A 6,306-nucleotide genomic window follows, 5' to 3' on the forward strand; every position below is an offset into this window, starting at 1 on the left:
AGAACATTATTTGAGGATCTGCTATGTAAATGATTTTGATAGACCAAGTAATTTACAAGGGTACTCCATTGAGAAATGATGAGTGATGATGTGGAAGGAGAATAGACAAAGGCTTTGTGAGAGAAAGAAGAGGAAGATGGGGTTGGAGAAGTCTGTTTACAGAACTCCAGATGAAGTGCAGAGAATGGCATAATTACAAGGAAGCTGAGAAAGGTGTCCAATCCAATCATGTAATGGACGACAAAACTGAAACACCTTGACTTTTACACTATCGTCATTAACTATATCCACAGGATATTGAGGAATAGACCCTAATGACTGAAAGTAAGTTGTAGCAAGATTAGTCTGGCAATCATATATTGAATATTATGGAAAAGTCATAGTATAGATCCCCACAGATCATTCAGAAATCCTTAAATTTAGGTTGAAGCTCCAATCCTGGTTATAGCTTTAGAAAGTAAAATATATAACTAACATTACAGAAGAAATATCAGACTTCAACAGTTGGCTGGAGATTAAAAGGAAGAGATGTGAATTAAAAAAAACAAAACAAAACAACAACAACAGAAAAAAACCACATTGTTTGTACTAAACTTTCAAGCTCAGGAGACCTGACAAATATTTTCCATTGACCAAGTTAGGGAAGCAGGGAGAAAGTTCAGGCTGGTGTGAGATATGATAGGCTGTTTCAGTTTGGAACAATTCAGTACCTGTTTATAAACAACCATTCTGTAATTTGTAATCTGTCAGGAGACTGAGAAAGAGTTAACGGTTGGAAACATTGATTGACATGTTATGCGCAGAAAGGTCGGGACTGAACCTATATAGGAGTAATAAGCTCTTGGGAGAGAAAAATAGGAAGAAAAAAGTACAAGAGGCCAAGAAATTCTTAGCCAATACTCACAGTTGATTGGCAGAAAAAAGAAAGGAAACCAGTGAGGAAGTGAAGAGCTTCAAGGGGAGTATTTCAAGGGGAAATATGGGCTTTTCAGTTCTATCTTGGGGAAATAATATATTCTAAATGTAGTTGGGGAAGTTGTCCACTATGTATATCACTTACAAAGTGCTACTTTTTGTGTTAACATGTGTATCTGGCTAAATAGTTCATATCTTGTATCAAAACAGTTATAAAAAGTTCAATAGGGTTGACCTGGTGGCTCAGGTGGTTGGAGCGCTGTGCTCCTAATGTGGAGATTGCAGGTTCCATTCCCGCATGGGCCTGTGAGCTGCGCCCTCTACAGCTAAGATTGTGAACAACGGCTCTCCCTGGAGCCGGTGCAGTGAGCAGCTGGAGATCAGCGTGAGCTGCCATGGCCTACCATGTGTTGCCATAGGCTGCTGTGTGCCAGTGTGAGCGGCCAGCATGAGTGGAAGCAGCCGGCAAGAGCTGCCGTGAGCTGCTGTGAGCGGCCAACCAATGACCCGCAATCAACTGCCTCAGCCAGGGGAGCGCAAAACTCATAGTATCAGCATGGGCCAGGGAGCTATGTCCTACACAACTAGAATGAGAAACAATGGCTTGAACCTGAGTGGGTGGGGGGAGCGGAGGGGGTGTGGAGGAGAAAGGGGGAAAAAAACTTCAATAAAGAATTTTGAAAAAGAGAATTACAATAGACTAGTTCATCCTCAGAAACACAAAAGTGAATTGAAATATTTAAATTTTGGTTTCTAAGTAAAAGTCTTTCCAGACTATTTGTTAAATATCAGATATCAAATTTGCTATTGCAGTGAAATCCCTCTTTTTTCAGGATTTATGACTAAGGCAAAAATTAGGTTTGTAGTCTGAGTCAGTGGAAAAACGTGTACTAGTCTTGTTCAATCACTTAAATAAATTGACAAATATGGACACCAATATCATCAAAGGAGATACATATCATCTTGAAAGAGATAGGGTAAGGGTGGGCAGCCAGCGTCAGAAGTTTAAATAAAACTGTCGAGCCTTTTCAATGTTGCTTGCAACCACTAACTAATTCAAAGAATGATTACTTCTAAACCACACTGACTCATCAATGCTGAAACAGGACTTAATCTACAATTGTTTTTCTTGATTAGGATCAAAGTTGTTGGAATATTTTTTTTACTTATTATTTTTTCTTTTCAAAACGAACGTCATAGGAGAGGGGATTTTTTTTTTCTTTTTGACTTTGTGTACACTCCCTTATTCCTTTTTTTTAAACATGACTTAAGAGTTGTTCCTTTTTTTGTTTTATTTTGTTTTGGTTTTGTTTTTGATATTACCGTTTGAAAAGCCATAAGAATATGAATGAAAATACATGTGTTGTCATTGACTTTATGGCCAAATCTGAAACAAAAATAGTGTCAAAATCTAGACCTGAGAGATTCTATTTGCTATGTTTGAAATAAATATGAACCTTAAAATAATATTATTGAATCAGTTAAGAATAAAAGTGAGTCATGACCAACAATAACCTTGGGAAGTTCACTTTTCCTTAATTTCTGTCTCTGTATATGAGGGGATTGAACTGGATTCATCTAAAGTCCTTTCTCTCTTTAAAAATATTAAGTAGTTTCCAAATTATTGAACTGAAGTAATACGTTTCTAATAAACCTTCTATAACCTGATTTTCCACATAATTATAATATAGATATGGATATGGTATATGTAATATGACATGAGTAAGACATTAAACATAAGCATTAGTTTTGAGTAAAATAGATTTTCCCAAAAAGGTAATTTATAGGAGGCTTAAAGACAAATATAGATATATGCCATGAGGGAAATAAATACACAATTTAGGAAATATAAGAAGGCAAAAGTTCTGCTTGTAGGTAGGAAAGCTTTTAAGAGACGAGGAAAGAAGAGTAGATGGTAGATTAGCTGAAAGACAGTAGTGTGAGTGTGAGTGTGTGTGTGTGTTTGTGTGTGAGTGTGTGTGTGTGTGTTGCGAACATTATATAGAAATGTGAAGATAACATACAAAATAGAGGTTTTTAAGCACTCATGAAACAAACCCTCAGAGTGGATATTTTGTTGTTTTGATTGGTTGGAACTGGATAGAAACTTCATCCACTGCAAATCAAAGGTCACAGCAATTACTCAAAATGTCAGTACAGACCAGGGTACATCACCAGGTTGGCAGTGAGATGCAGCCCTAGGATTTCATCTTTATGGGGCCAAATAAATGTATTTTTAAGCATATTTTCTGACCACAAACCAGTAAAATCAGAAATTAGTTATGAAAATTTATAAAAATCAAATCTTAATACTTGAATGAAAGAGGAAAACAAGACAATTACAGATTCTAATCATCCTTAATATATATAAGGAGATTGTCTTGAAAAGGAGCGTGAAACCTTACTAACAAAGTGCACATTAGAAAAAAAAAATGCTATTAGATTGCCAACATTTCTACAAACATTGATAATAGCCAGGGTTGACAATGAGTAGAGAAATGGGTGCTGTCATATACTCTTGATAAGATTTTAAACTGGAAATACACTTGGAGGTCAATCTAGCAGTAAAGACTTAAATAACATATTCACTGTACATCTACAATTCCACTTCCAGGATTCTCTCTTACTGAAACACATTAAAAAAGCCCAAAGATAGGTGCACAGTGATGTTTACTACTGTAGGGTGTATGACATTAAAAAATTGAAAAAAAATCCTAAAAAAGTTCTATGTCAAATTTTTATAATCTTATGACGCCAGTAAAATGAATGAGGTAGATCTACATGTACTGATATGGAAACATATTATATATTCTTAAGTGAAAAAATAAGTTTCAAAAGCTATTATACTATGACTCATTTACAGTCAACCCTGTTGTATGCATTTATCCATATTACATAAATTGGAAAGACTAAGGAAATTTTTATGCATTAAACAGCAACAGTGGTGAACTGTGATGAGTTGCTTTGGGAGGTAATAGAGGAAATCACATTTTATTAAATGTATATGTATAGATTTACCTTTTTAAATGAGTGTTTGCAATTTGGGGAAATGTATTTTAAATAATAAAATAATTTACCTGAGTTTAACGGGTAAAAAAGTAATGCTGCATTGTTGCTCCTCATTGGCAACTACTTATATATTACTTACGGATCCTGAACTCTAACGCATCACACAGAGGTTAATCTACGTTGGCCAGTGCTGCATGTACTCAAGCATGCTACTTAAAAAGTGACTAGCTTAACTTACTAGAAAAGACTAAATAGACAGCCTGATTTTCTCAAAGCAATCTTAAAATATGAAAATGTTAAAAATTATGTAAATACTAAAAATTGTTAATCGTCCCTAGTAACCGAAGAAATGAAAAGAATATGGCATCATTTAACCAACATATTACAAAAACTAAAATTGATAATTAATATTTGTGAGGGTTTGATTTGTGAGGGTTTGAGACATTTTGCTGGCGGCAATTTTTTGCATCACATCATCACAATTTTATTAATACATGCACATGTCCATACAAAAGCGGAAAGTAAATATTACATACGATTAAAAGTACTAATCTCCAAATAGTAGCATTCTAGACTTGTTCTTTTTTTTTCTGACTTTAAATATATTCCAGCATTGGTACATTGTTACCTGTATTACTTCTATAGAGAGATAAATAAAAAAATAATTTTGAAAGTAGAATTTATTTAAGGCCCTTACCTTATTCACTGGCATAATCTGAGGTATTTTGACTTTTTACATTCCCTTTTTAAATTTTTTAATGAACTCCTGTACCTTTCCACTTCTATATGAAGGAAACTTTCTCCTCACTTCTCCAAAGATTGGGATAACATTCAGTTTGCACAGAAGGAATTATGTGAGGCAGACACCATGCAATGACTGGCAGACTGGATCTTAGCAGGTACTTGCACAGCCTCTGCCCATACCTGGAGCTTCGCAGGGCTGAGTCAACAGTCTCTCCTCCACTGTGCAATTTGTGATATTAATCACTCTATATCACATGTTACCATGAACATTCTTCTAACCGATGCATATTATGGGGCTTAAAAATGAGATGAGAAGGAAACTGTCTACCTCAGTCTCACTTTAAGCCTATTTCTTTCCCTTTAAATCTACCTCAGTGGGGGTAAAATAAACAGTCTATGCTATAAGGCATTGAATGGTCTTTTCAACTACAGGTGTTTAAAATCTTTTGTCTGAAACTTTCAATCTTCTTTCTCTTATCCCCCCCATATAACATCATATGTTTTTAGAATGATAAAGCCCAAAAGATATTAGATCATCTAGTCTAGCAGTTTTAAAGTCATGACCCTCGGGGCACTTGGGTCCCATGTAGCTGTCTCAAGGAAACCTAGGAAGGTGGGGAGTGTGTTGAAATAGTGGCCAACTGAGCCATTTTAGTTCCAATTTATATTAAAAACAAAATGCATTTTACTTCCATTTCTCACGCAGCCTGAATGCTGTTTTTTTTTAAATGTTTAACCCGTCATTAAAGCCCATTTTATTCATTTAGTAGGTTAAGAAACTAGAGTCCCAGAAGGCTCAGTTACTTAACCAAGGTTACAAGGCTATTAAAGAAATAGGACTAGATTTCAGGTATGTGGATTTTTAATTCCAAATGGAAGTTAGAAAGCTAATCACAGGGGTAACCATCTGTAATTTGTGATTTTCCATGGGGTTGCTATATCTTGTGAAACTCATATTATGAAGAGGCAATTAAAACAATAAAGAGGTAACCAGGCAACAGTAGTGCTATTTTCCTAACAATGATAAGAGGGATACTATGTAAAAATAGGTTACTTTTGCTTCAGCTGATGTGTTGAGTATATAAAGGAAGATAGGTTCAGCTTCTGTTTGTAATTGGCTCAAAACTTTTTATACACACATGTTCGGCAGAAGGATATCTATAATGAAAGCTCCTAGCTGTTTGCTCCTACACTACTGCCAAAATCCGAACAATACCCTCTGGCCCTGTAATAACATAAGGCAGAGTCTCATGTGTGATCTGTCTCTAAAGAAAACAAATAAGGTCAAGCTTAATCGGAAAATTCTGTGAGAATTGTGTAGAATCTTGTGTACCATGGTCCAATCCTTCTCCTCTGAGTTTTAGTTTCCCTATATGTAATGTGAGGGATGGGATTGATCGTCAAGATAATTTTCAATTTTTACATACTTGGTTATGTTTGTTGAGTGTGCTGCTCTTTTTTTTTTTTTGTATTTTTGTTTGTTTTTAAAATCAGGATCAATGTTGAGAAGAGGAAAAGCGAAAAGGAAGAAAAATATTAGCAGTTGCCTTAGAGACATAGTATCGAGCTTTTGCATTCTTTATTTTTAAAAAAAAACTATCTCTGATAGAGCTGCAACATGACCATAATTATTACTTA

This window comes from Rhinolophus hipposideros (genome assembly GCF_964194185.1).
Source record: "Rhinolophus hipposideros genome assembly, chromosome: 10".
Taxonomy (NCBI): Eukaryota; Metazoa; Chordata; class Mammalia; order Chiroptera; family Rhinolophidae; genus Rhinolophus; species Rhinolophus hipposideros.